General features: G+C 32.7%; 1 protein-coding gene across 1 annotated transcript in view; it reads right to left on the bottom strand.

The window, feature by feature from the left end:
- Positions 1-4,674, bottom strand: part of LOC145266578 (uncharacterized) — a 106,701-nt gene extending 102,027 nt beyond the window's left edge. Inside the window, exon 1 of the mRNA XM_080122418.1 lies at positions 4,204-4,674. The gene's annotated coding sequence lies outside the window, so the exon portion shown is untranslated. The remainder of the gene's footprint in view (positions 1-4,203) is intronic.
- Positions 4,675-13,523: the final 8,849 nt, after the last annotated feature.

A 13,523-nucleotide genomic window follows, 5' to 3' on the forward strand; every position in this document is an offset into this window, starting at 1 on the left:
AATTGCTAACAATACAGTTGCCGACTGCAATTGCTAACAATACAGTTGCCGACTGCAATTGCTAACAATACAGTTGCCGACTGCAATTGCTAACAATACAGTTGCCGACTACAATTGCTAACAATACAGTTGCCAACTGCAATTGCTAACAATACAGTTACCGACTGCAATTGCTAACAATACAGTTGCCGACTGCAATTGCTAACAATACAGTTGCCAACTGCAATTGCAAAAAATATGATTGCCAACTGCAATTGCAAAAAATATGGTGGCCAACTGCAATTGCCAACAATATGGTGGCCAACTGCAATTGCCAACAATATGGTGGCCAACTGCAATTGCCAACAATATGGTGGCCAACTGCAATTGCTAACAATACAGTTGCCGACTGCAATTGCTAACAATACAGTTGCCGACTGCAATTGCTAACAATACAGTTGCCAAGATACTAAGCCAAAAGAAAACAAATTTCTGAACACACAGCTACTAAAGATTTGTATTTTTCCATAATACGAGCCAAGACATTTTAAGGGCTGAAGTTAGCAATAAGAATTTTAGAGATTCCTCGCATACAAATACAAAAGTGCTTTAAAGGTGACCAGCAGAATGTAAACAATCTACAACAAACGATTCAGTTATAAATGCTTGAATGTTTGCAAAAACCATTCAATGTCAACTAATTTATTACATAAAAGGTCAAATAGTCATCTTACAATGGGTTTTTAATATAGAAACAATTTGGATACATACAAGGCACCACACCCCAAAATACTTCCAAATAACACAAACCATCAATATGATAAATGGCATGTGAAAATTAGCCATTACAACTGATGTGGACCAATTTAGAAAAGATCGTTGTTAGAAAGTTTAGACTTTCTATGTCCAATGGTTTTGATGTCCATTGGTGGACACACATAACTTTATTAAGTATACATATGGATATAGATAAATTATAAATATGTACTTTCCACTATGACAACTTGAAGATGAATATTATTTATAATTATTTATTTTGATCTGGCATTGGTTGAGAATATTTGTACTTTTATTATGATTTCCCAAAAATATCTAATGCAATGAAGCATTGAAGCAAAGTACATTATCTTATTACAAAGAACATGCTACAATGATAACAAATAAAAATTGGCAAGTCAGAATCAATTTGATTTCTCAGATTAAATTCTATTATGGTCCAACGTCTAAAATCCGACTAACTTAAATTTATATCTATATAATTATAAAACTGTGGACTGTCTTTCCGTCCTTGCTTGCTTGTGTGAACCTTGTCTGTCAAGGAAAACAGATTGTATTTAATAAAATTCACACTCTCTTCTACAGTCCAACCATATTGAGTACAAATAAATTTCAGTTTTTGCTTAACTTGTAGACATAGTTTCAATCATAAAACTATGCTTGGATTTCGGTTTTGATTCAAGCTGATGGCACTCAAATCATATCTTTTTTACTTTTGAAATCATGACTATATATGGAGTACAATATATGAAATAATTGAACTCTATAATAATAAATACGAAATATGTATAAATTATCATATTTAAGTGTATTTTGCGATCGAGCGTGCTAGTATTAGATAGAATTCCAGGTATGTACATTTTAAATTTATTTGGAACCATAGTCAGAGACAAAATAGAGAAGTATTTTTTTTTTTACCAAGAAGCCAAGAACAAGTTCCAGCTAAGAAGATCCAATGACTAATTCGTGGTTTGAAATTCACAGAAAGTTACCAACATCAAGACACTAGAAGAATGCTCAATGATATAGTCACTAAAACGTTGACTTCAGAACCAAGATGAAGGAATACAAGTTTAAAATGTAAATAAGTTTGATAATTCTATTTTTACAAAGGAAAAATAAAACTTTTTTTTTTTTTTTTTTTTTAATATTGAAGAATTTATACAAGATGGAAAATTATGGAGAACCATGCCATTGAAAACAATATAATTACCAACCTTTCAATAGTAATGTTCCAGAGTCTGTTAGTGGATATCCGAAATGTGGATGAAACAAAAAACAAAAAAAAATGAAACGTAGCAAGGGATTAAACATACTTACATAGACATGCGTGTATTTGCCTTGGTATATAATTCTCTTTAAAAAGAATGATTTCCAATGGATCTAACTGTGATACACAACAATTCAAAAAAAAAAAAAGGAAAAAAAAAAGAAGATAAATAGCTAACTAGGTTTCTCTTTCTTTCTGACTAAACAAAGAATTGCTAACCTAGACATTGAGCAAATTGCAGGAACGTCTTTGCTCTCAAAATTGGCGGGTATACTTCTAAAAAAATATGTGATGCCCACTAGTATGAAGGACTCTATAATAGTTCTATTTCTGTTTTTGGTGAATCTTTCATGGAAATTTTGCAGAAAGGAATATTTGTCCTTGAAAGGTTTGGCCAATTTGCAAAAAGAACAAAGAAAAAAAAAAATTGTTTTGATGTCTCAAGAATATAAACTCCAAAAAAGTTAATTATTTTTTTAAAAAAGATTTTGGTAATATAAAAAAAAAAGTATTTCCGCTTCTTTGACAATGATAGAAACTGAAACTTTTATTTAATCAATAACTCAAATTAGATCTAGCACAAAAAACGTCAGCCATTGGTGTAAGAAGACTTCTTTGTGTTCAGACATAATGAACATAATTTATGCGAATGGAGAGATATATAACCAAGAGACAGAAACAAATCTTTTTTTTTTTTTTTTTCTATATTTGTTTTTCTTTTATTCTTATATGTAAACGAAAAAAAATATAACAATGGGATCTAAATCCGGTCGAAATACAAAGTTAACATTTTAAAACAATTTTTTTTTTTTTTTTTTTTGCAAAGGTTTTCGAATTCTATTCTGATCTTGAGGATCACGTGAGAAAACGGCTAAGATTCGAAAGTAGAACTTGAATAAGCACCTATTTTTGAACAAGACACACACACATATATATATATATATATATATATAGATATATGTGTGTGTGTGTGTGTTATGGTCTAGAAACAAAAGAACGCTTAAATTGGAGGGGTACCACCTAATTGTACAACACCCGTTCTAAGTCAGCACACAAAAATATATTTATAGAAAAAAAAAAAAAAAATCATCGCTTCTGTTTTTATTATTCGGACTACTATCCTCACCATAGTCATTACATTAACAACGTTTTCGTTCTACTTGAACTTGAGTAGGTAAGGGAATCATATTCCTTCGCTTCACTTAAACAGAGGTAGACACTTAGTTTTTAATGTGGGGAAAAATCTAGCTCCCCGGCCCCCAAAACGGAGTATTCTGATTTAAAAAAAAAAAAAATGTCAGCGTAGAAACTTTTTCACTGACCTGGGGAGGGGGGGGGGATTAAAATCGACCACGTGTATCGGATGACACTTTCTTCCGAGGTATTTCTATTTACTTGCCCCCCCCCCCCATCTTCCTACTAGAACAAGGTTAGTTTATAATGTGAGGGATTTCCAACACCTTCAACAATAGTAACACGGAATTGAAACAATTTTTTTTTTAAATCGTTTCAGCCCCAATAAAAACTTCTTCACTGACCGAGAACAGAGAGGTCAGAACAGATACTACACTTTAGTTTTTATCGGCATAAAAAAAAATTCCAAAGTTCGAAAAGCGACATCCGTAGAAGGTCGGAGGTTACCTCGGGCGAAACGTTGTGAATATACAAATTTAAATGAGAAGAGTAGTCCGAATAATCTAAATAATCGATCGCCTATCTAAAAAGAAAAAAATCCGACACACTCTAATTTCCTTTTTCAAGTCTAACCTTTTTTTCTTTCAAAGTCGCCATTCTACATAGTCACTCTGAAATAATGTTTTATCGCTGCTGCAGTAAATATAAACCAATAATTAAAGACTATTTATATATATATATAGTTTTCTCTGAAAACTTTCTAGTAAATATTTATGTATATAATTTACAAAAAATAAGTGTACAAATTATAAAAATAGAACCCAACCTCGTTTAAAAAGAAAGTTACGGGTAGGACAGAACACTTACATTACAATATGATAATATATATATATATATATACACGACAATGGCATCACAATTTTGATTGAAGAAATTATTTTTTTTAAAAAGAAAGATTTTGAAATAAATTTAAATAGGAAGCAGAAAACATGCAACATTTTCTGTTGATTTTTTTTTTTTTTTATATATATACATATGCCTACCTCCGACTAAAATGTCTAACTAGATATTGCGCTTCAACATTCTATGAACGTGTGTATGAATTATGAAGAAGCTAGACGATACGCCTTTTTCTCCTTTTTGGTCTTGCTTTTTGGTTTCTTTCCGCTCTTGTTTGCCGTTTCACTCCATTTTTGGGACCATTTTTTTGTCGGAATAAATGGTCTTAAAAAAAAAAATAATAAAGAATGGAGAAAAGATTTCTTTCTTTCCTTGTTTTTTTGCACACAAATTTGAAATTAATTGTTATAATTTCAATATTTCAACACTGCTGCGGTATGTATATGATTTATATACACATTGGCTTTTTCTTTTCACTCAATTTTCTTCGTGTTGGAAATCGTAGGTTCGAGATGTGGGTAGACTTAGTTCACGTCTCCTCATTCGACCATTACACACACATAGACGACTAGACATCTTTGTTACTTTGAACAGTCGAAGGTGATGCTTCGGCTAACAGCCAATCAGAAGCCGCATAGCAGGTCACGTGATGTAGTTTACTCGCAGTAGTTTCTGGTTTAAAAATAACCCAAGCTTTTTTTTTGTGTGTGTGTCATCCGCGCCATTTTATATTTCGTTGTTGAGAACTTTCACACTAAAAAAACAAATCACAAAAAAAACTTTTAAAATGATTTATATTATAATATTTATTTATAATATTTATATTATAGGGAGTTACACTTTTGTTTACTTTAACCTTACATCGTTATTAAAAAAACTTTATAGTATTTAATATATATATTATATAACTTAACAGAAAAATACGGTAATAAAAAATAACACACACACACACACACACACATATATATATATATATATATATATATATATATATATATATATATATATATATATGTTTGTGTGGTAGTAGTAGTAGTATTTTAGTATTTATCCCTTCCTCCGCACGACTTGGAGATTTAACATTAGGGATCGGAAAGTGGGGGTGAAAGAAAAGTCACCCTCCCCTCACGAGAAGGCGCACTCCTAGGCAACAACCACACCGACATTCCCCGGCGATTAGAAATAAACTAACCCCCTCCCCAAAGATACTGCAATAAATAGGGAAATGGCGATTTCAGACTGGTGATTTTTCAAGCGGGGGGATAAAAAAAAAAAAAAAACAGCGGCGCCAGGTTTAATATATATATATATATATATATATATATATATACTTGACGATTTTATCTCTCACCTTGCCCATTTCACCCTTTCTATCTCTTTCCTTCTTTCTTCTCCGCGTTTTTTTTTAACTAATATTTTCGAGTATTTTTTTACGGTTTATTAAATTATTAGGTGAAAGTACAGAATAGCTACAAAACAGCCTTCCCTCCCCCTGCTAAGAATGACTTTCTAAATAATAATGTTATTTCAGCGCGATATCAGAGATGCACAATGGTTATATTGAACTTTTCAGCTTTGATATGGCTGCCATTGAAACAACATTATGAAGGTATATTATGACGGTGTTTGGTTATCAAATTACTAATTGAATTAAAACTAGACCTAATATGATGAAGGTAATTCTTAAAGCGGAGAAGTGCAACATAACCTTCAAAATTCTTTTTTACCTATTGATTTATATTTCCTCCTTTAAATAGATTTTAAATATAAACTATAAATAACTGGTAACTTAGACTCTACTAAGTAGATGCACCTTCCCAGGGTTTATCTTCTCTCTTTGAGAAGCAGTTGGTTTATTTCTAGGCATCCCTACTGGATAATGCCGGCAGGGCTCTGCTCAGTAATTTTCGGGTGGGCCAAAGTGCACTTCTCGTGCGCTTGTTTTAAAAAACTTCATTCGACCTTGTGTTTAATCAATTAGAAATATATCTTACTACTACTACTACTACTACTACTAGTAGTAGTAGTACAAAATCACATTTTTTTCGGTACTCTTGTATAATTTGACCCGAATTCTTGTGAATTCCCGTCAAGCATGGATCGGGCGAGACCGGCAATCATCGGTGTCAGCCGGGCATTGTTCAAATGTTGATACGCTAACTTGACTTTTTATTTATTTATTTATTTTATTTTTTTTTTTGTGTTATGTTTTTTCTGTTATGTTTTTAGTAATTTTTAAGGTGATATTAAGGGAACGGGATGACTTTATATTTTTCTGAAAATTTAGCCAATGAATTAGCCAATGAAAAAGCGCTATCTAAATGGAAGCAGACGACACTCAAATTGGAAGAAAGCGACTCCCCCCACCCCCACCCCAAAAAAAAGCTGACAAATATATTTTCAAACTCGCCAAATAGAGAAATGACAGGCAAGAAAATTAATCTATACATGTTAGAAAAAGAAATGAAAACATCGATGCAGACAATCTCATTGTCAGGAGAAGAAATTGCTGTCCCATAAAATGAGGTTCAACAATTGTAAACACAAATGCTTACTTAAAAAAAAAAAGATCGTGTGTAAAGGATGGTTTCTCCTGGAGATGTACAAATGGACAGTGCCACCAAAAGAACTTGACTGAACAACAAGTCTTGAAATAAAAAAAGCAAGAAAAAAATGCGGTTACAAAAAAGAAAAGAAAACACACACAAAAACAAAACAAAACTTGTACTTACACCTAACAATTATACGGTTAAAAAATCTTTTCTTGGAGAAAAAACAAACAAACAAACTTTCTGTTGATAAATATTTTGCAAAAAAAAAAAAAAAAAAAAAAAATTAAATACTAAAATGAAATAAACATATTTTCATTTTTCAACGTAGTTTTTTTTTTATTTGCATTTTGTTTGAACATGTTTTTCCTCACATATACACACCCACATGTACGCACGCACATACGCAAACACACACGCACGCACATACGCACACACACGCACGCATATACACATCCTCATACACACACATACGTACGCACGCACATACGCACAGACACGTACATATATTCACGTTCATGTATATACACCCACATTCACGTGCATACACACACACGCTAACGTACACACATGTACGCACACATGGAAAACGTCACTTCCCCTGAAAGGAATTTCTAGACATGCGCAGTCAGAACACTCACCCCGATATAAAAGTCAACAACACCATTCAACTTCCTCTTTCTTCCCTTTTTGCCTGGGTTCGTCAACCAGGCAAGTTCGGTGTCCATAGCTCTTGGCTTGAAGACTTTTTCACGTGGACGACTGCTATCATGAACGCATGGTTTTGCTGAGGCCAACCCCCCTTTCTATTTCCCTTTCTACGTGCGGAACGGCCATTTCTCGTCCTCGACTTCATTCCTTTCTTTTCCACGCATGTAGTCGTCAACGCCTGAATGGACACGTGTTACACCTAAACCATTTAATTTTGACAGAAAATAAACGACATGTTTATTTTATTCAGCAATTGAGTTTTGTTTCCTTCATTCCATTCTTTTGTAACGGGAATAGGATATATATATCCTAGTCCTCTACAATTTGTATTCTTTCCGGTTTGTTTTGTTTTTTTCATTAGTCTGCGTCTGTTACGACACTCAGCTGACACCGATAATTGCCGGTCTCACCCGATTCATACTTGACAGGAATTCACGAGAATTCGGGTCAACTTATGCAAGAGTACCTTTTTACTTTTTTCTTTTTGCATTAAACGCAAAAAAAAAAAAAAATCTTCGTAAAAAAAGAAACAAAGTAAATAAAAATATTTATTTAATAGACTAGATTTTTATTTTCCCTAAAACGTGGCCTGTATATAAAAAAATTAGAATCGATGTATGTAAACACCTCCACACATGCACACGTCCGCACAGTGGGTGTAGGAATACTGGGGCTCAAGATGTAGTACCTGTCTGTCCTCAGTTAATGGAAGAGAAATTATTTGAGACTGAGGCATCTTTTTTAAAATAATTTTTGGATAAATGGTGCGATTGTCGGTCAAAACAGAATCCAATGAAAATTGTGTATGGGTAATATAATTTTTTTTTTATATATATAAATATAAAATGAGGAAACATTTCGACAGTTCAGTCATACACACGCGCGTGCACGCGTGCGCAAATAAACGAACCTTTATGCATTTCAATTTCCCCACGCATTTTGCACAAAAATAAGTTCTTCCAGCAACGGCACAATTTCAAATACGCCCACACACTTTTCTCACAACAACAAAAGGAAAATGAACATATTTCTGGCAGACGTAGTTGGCGACAGTATCACGTGACACAAGCGACCAATGAGAAAATACAGAAGATTGTCTTTTTAACGCTTTTCCAAAAACCAAAATATCAGCAGTAGCAATCTTGTTTTTGGAGCCCAAAATGTATAAAAACGCATCAAACAGTTGGTGCTTACTGATTCGCGCTATTTTTAAAATCGTATTTCCAAGTTTAATTAAAGTTTTATTATATGTTTTTTTTTTATTTAATTGTAAGGGTAAAGTACAGAATAGGTACAAAACACCCTCCCCTCCCCATGTTAAGCATAGCTTTTTAAATAATAACGTTATTATTTCAGCACGGATCAATAAGTGCATGAGTACCAAACAGTCTTCTAGGATTAATTCAATTAATTCAGTTCATTCGTTCATTAAGTCACTTCAGTCTTCTTCCTTTCTTCTCGCTTCGATGACACACGAGAACATGCCTCTCATCTTCATAACATTATTGCTGCCAAAGCCGCCAACACCATGATTACACACGAAAAACGGACAAAAAAAAAAAAAAAAAAAAAAAAAAAAAAAAAAAAAAAGACTTATGCACACACGCATCCATTCCGCACATTTTCTAATTAATAACAATGAATTACTCGACAAGATCAAAGTGTAGTATCTGTTCCGACAGATGCTGCAAGCTATGACTAGCAAAGACCATATGTGGGGGTAACCCCACATATCTGACCTTGGTCGCTGAAGGGGCAACCCTTCATACCAACAGTTTCTAATCCAGCTCCCACTTCCCTCCTCTCGGGAGCTGGATCCCCATTTCCCTCCCCCTCCCCCTATCTCCACATTAAAAAACGGCCTCCTGCCTCATTTGCTCAGTGGGGAAGCAAATAAATAAAAAATCCATTCCGCACATTTTCTAATTAATAACAACGAATTACTTTCCGGATACCGAGCGACAAGATCAAAGTGTAGTATCTGTTCCGACAGATGCTGCAAGCTATGACTAGCAAAGACCATATGTGGGGGTAACCCCACATATCTGACCTTGGTCACTGAAGGGGCAACCCTTCATACCAACAGTTACTAATCCAGCTCCCATTTCCCACCTCTCGGGAGCTGGTCCCCCCCTTTCTCCACATTAAAAAACGGCCTTGTGCCTAATTTGCTCAGTGGGGAAGCAAATAAATCCAACAACGAATTACTTTCCTCACAAATTACTTTCTTCATGAGACTTTTAAGTAAGGCGAACTTCGCCAGATAAAACACAAACCTTAAAATAATCTCATTATTTTCACACAGGACTTTAACCTTCTAAACTCCTTGATTCCACGAAGGACTTTCATCTAACATTTTAATCATTATGACTTCGAAGGAACTTTCACCGATCGGACCTTTGCTTATTCACCTTTTTGTTTTTGTTGAAAAATAAATGCCGTGCATTTTAAAGCAGAAGGCGGTGGCGTTTTGTTTCATTCTTTTTTTTTTATTATTATTATTATTTTGTTTGGGGCAAAGAGATTTAATTTCACTTAAACCTCGACACCCCTACACGACTAAGGGAGTCACCACTTATCAAGGACTAAATGCCACTCGAGGATAAGGGTTAAATAATATAAGATGGTCACTGAGACGACGCGTTAAAAACATCATTTTTTTACCTAATACTACGTGATACTAAATTAATTTTAAGCGTTATTAATGTAATAAATCACACACACACACGCACACACACACACACACACACACACAAACACACACACACACACACACACATATATTCTGGGTCAACGGCCAACTAGCACCGTGTATATTTGTGTGTGTGTATATGTGTATTGGGGTGGAGAGGGCTCCCGTAAGCCGTGGTGAAGGCAACATTTCTATGAGAAGCAAATCTCTGATTTAAAAAAACCATAAAGCGGAAGACCATTACCCGCATTAAGCTGGTCTGCAGTTTAATTTGTTGCTGGCTATCTTGCTTTTGCTTGTTGCTGGATCTCAACATTTTGAACCGAGAGAGAGAGACTTAGCTGTCCTACAAAGCTAAGACTCTGTAACATCATATTTGTATAGATACTCCCTCAGGCATTTGGGCTCATGGATTTTAAATGTCTGAGGGAGTGGCACTCGTCTGACAAGACGTTGCAATCATCATCATCATATATATATATATACTTTTTATTTGTTTTAGATAAGCATTTAAATGTGGCTACACGGACTCAAACAATATCTCCTGAAGAGGTTTCTAGTTACTTGTAATTGGCTGACCGAAACATGCTCATGAATGTGTAGCAACATATAAATGCTTATGTAAAACAAATAAAAAAATATATATCCTGCCTTACTTTGATATTGAGCATACTTGTATGACACTTTGTTAAAAAAAAATTCATTGGTTGCTTCATCTCTATTTGTAATAACGTAATATTGCGTTGTAATGTTGCTTTCAAGCGCACCTGAGGCATTAATCTCGTGTGGCCAACGCACCGTTCCGACATTTGAGAGACAACGCGCAGATCTTTACTAACTGACTTTTCTTTCTCTAACTTTACAACATGGCAAGAAAAAAAAAGAAGAAAAAAAAAGAAAGAAAAAAAAGAAGAAAAAAAAAGAAAGAAAAAAAAAGATGTACAAAATACTGATTTTGATTCCCAAATATATTTAAATTATAAATTCCGGTAGTCATGCAGAGAATGATCAGTGCTGAAATAATAACATTATTTAAAAAGCCATTCTTAACATGGGGAGGGAAGGTGTTTTGTACCTGTTCTGTACTTTAGCCTTACAATTGAACAAAAAAAAACACATATCATAAAACTTTAATTAAACGTGGAAATATGATTTTAAAAATAGCGCGGATCACTCTCTGCATTAGCACCTAAATTTCAAACAAGAAAAATATTTGTTTATTTTCATATTGCATTGTAATTTGGCTTTCAAGCGCATCTGATGCGTATTTATATATATATATATATATATATATATATATATATATATATATATATATATATATATATATATATGCAGGTTTCATTAAATAGCTTGTTTTTCTCGTAATCCTCCTTTTCTCTTTGTCGGACCATTTACCGAACGTGTTTTCCGAGTGAAAAAAGAAATTTCCCATAATCGCGAATGTTTTCGACCTCCATTGGTCATCCTCAGGCGAGTAGTAAAAAATAAAAAATGAAATTGAAAAATGAAAATAGCGAGATGAAATGAAAAGACGATTAAAAGATGATTAAAAGGCGATTAAAATCGCTTAAAATCATTAAAATACTCAAAAGTACTTGAGCGTGCCTTCCGTTTCGTTTTGAGTCTGGTTAATCGTTGTTTTTTTAATGTGGATTAACAATGCCTCAAAATTTCGGAAAAAAACGTTCGGAAAATGGTCCGACAAAGAGAAAAGGAGGATTACAAGAAAAACAAGCTAGAGTTATCTGTGCTATTTAATGAAACCTGCATAAAAGAAAAAATGCTGCCTAAATATACTAATATATATATATATATATATATATATATATATATATATATATATATATATATATATATATATAAGAGCAAACAGTTAATAAAACATGTTAAAAAACACTTTGAAAAAGAGTTAAAAACATATTTAATAAGGATAGTCCTTAATCCGCAGAGTTTCGAAGAAATACTTTCCTTCTCATCAGAGGGTAGGAATTGGCAAAATGCGGGATCGGATTTTGCATACAAAGTATTTGATGAAACTGCAAGTAAGTCAAAGATCTTACTTGATAACAAAAAGTGAAGCAGAGGGAATATGGTGAAGAAAAAGGTGATTACACATGAATGGATAGTCTGGTGAAAGGTAAATAATCCAATGACGGTAAAATCCAAAAATATAAATCCAAAAAAGTTAATTGGAAATTCGCACAAGTAAAATCCAAGAAAATCACATAATTGAAAGAAGATGGTCCAAAATAACCCAAAAGGCCGAAATCCATGGAATAATTCACAAATATGTACAAGGAAAAGGGGAAAAATTCCAATAATATTAATAAAAGAAAAATAAGATATGCTTTTCACACGGCTGCCGATACATAAAGTAATTAAGAAAGATCAGGGAAGAAGAAGAGAAAAAATCAGTGAAAAATAAAGAGAGAAAAAAATTAAATGGTGATAGAATTAAATATAAAATAGAAAATCAAATGTCAAGATGATATATATATATATATATATATATATATATATATATATATATATATATATATATATATATATATATATATATATATATATAAATGACAAAAAGTTTATATTCTAAATTACAAGATGTTTTTCATCTTACCGTTTATTCCTTTCGGCATGATAAAATATTCAATTCTTGACTGCATGTGTTTCGTAGCTCAGAAACAATCATATAATTATTATGTCATTTTAAAAATATTTTCCGCCCTGACTCATCAGAAAAATAAGAACTCATTTACTTAAAATTTGTTTTTATTTTTTAAATATGGGCATGATTACATGAACCGTACAAATCCGAAGTGTAGTTAGTTGCAATTGTGTTTTATGAACTTACGTCATATATATATATATATATATATATATATATATATATATATATATATATATATATATATATATATATATATATATATATATTTGACTCTACATAAGTTCTTTTTTTCATTTTTTGACTCTACATAAGTTCAAGTGTGGTATAGGGCGCCTATAATTTCGTTAAAATTGATCCTTAGTCTAAAATCGGCAGTCCAAGTATTTCTTCAAACATCGAATTGTGTGTGTGTGTATATATATATATATATATATATATATATATATATATATATATATATATATATATATTTATATCGAATTGTGTGTGTATATATATATATATATATATATATATATATATATATATATATATATATATATATATATGAAGAAAACTGGGAGGATGTCAATCTCAACGCTGACCCATTTTTTGACTCTACATAAGTTCAAGTGTGGTATAGGGCGCCTATAATTTCGTTAAAATTGATCCTTAGTCTAAAATTCGATGTTTGAAGAAATACTTGGACTGCCGATTTTAGACTAAGGATCAATTTTAACGAAATTATAGGCGCCCTACACCACACTTGAACTTATGTAGAGTCAAAAAATGGGCCAGCGTTGAGATTGACGTCCTCCCAGTTTTCTTCAACAAGTTGAATGAAAGTGTATATACAAAAAT

Source organism: Euprymna scolopes, chromosome 41, assembly GCF_053919585.1.
Source record: "Euprymna scolopes isolate OS-2025 chromosome 41, ASM5391958v1, whole genome shotgun sequence".
Taxonomy (NCBI): domain Eukaryota; kingdom Metazoa; phylum Mollusca; class Cephalopoda; order Sepiida; family Sepiolidae; genus Euprymna; species Euprymna scolopes.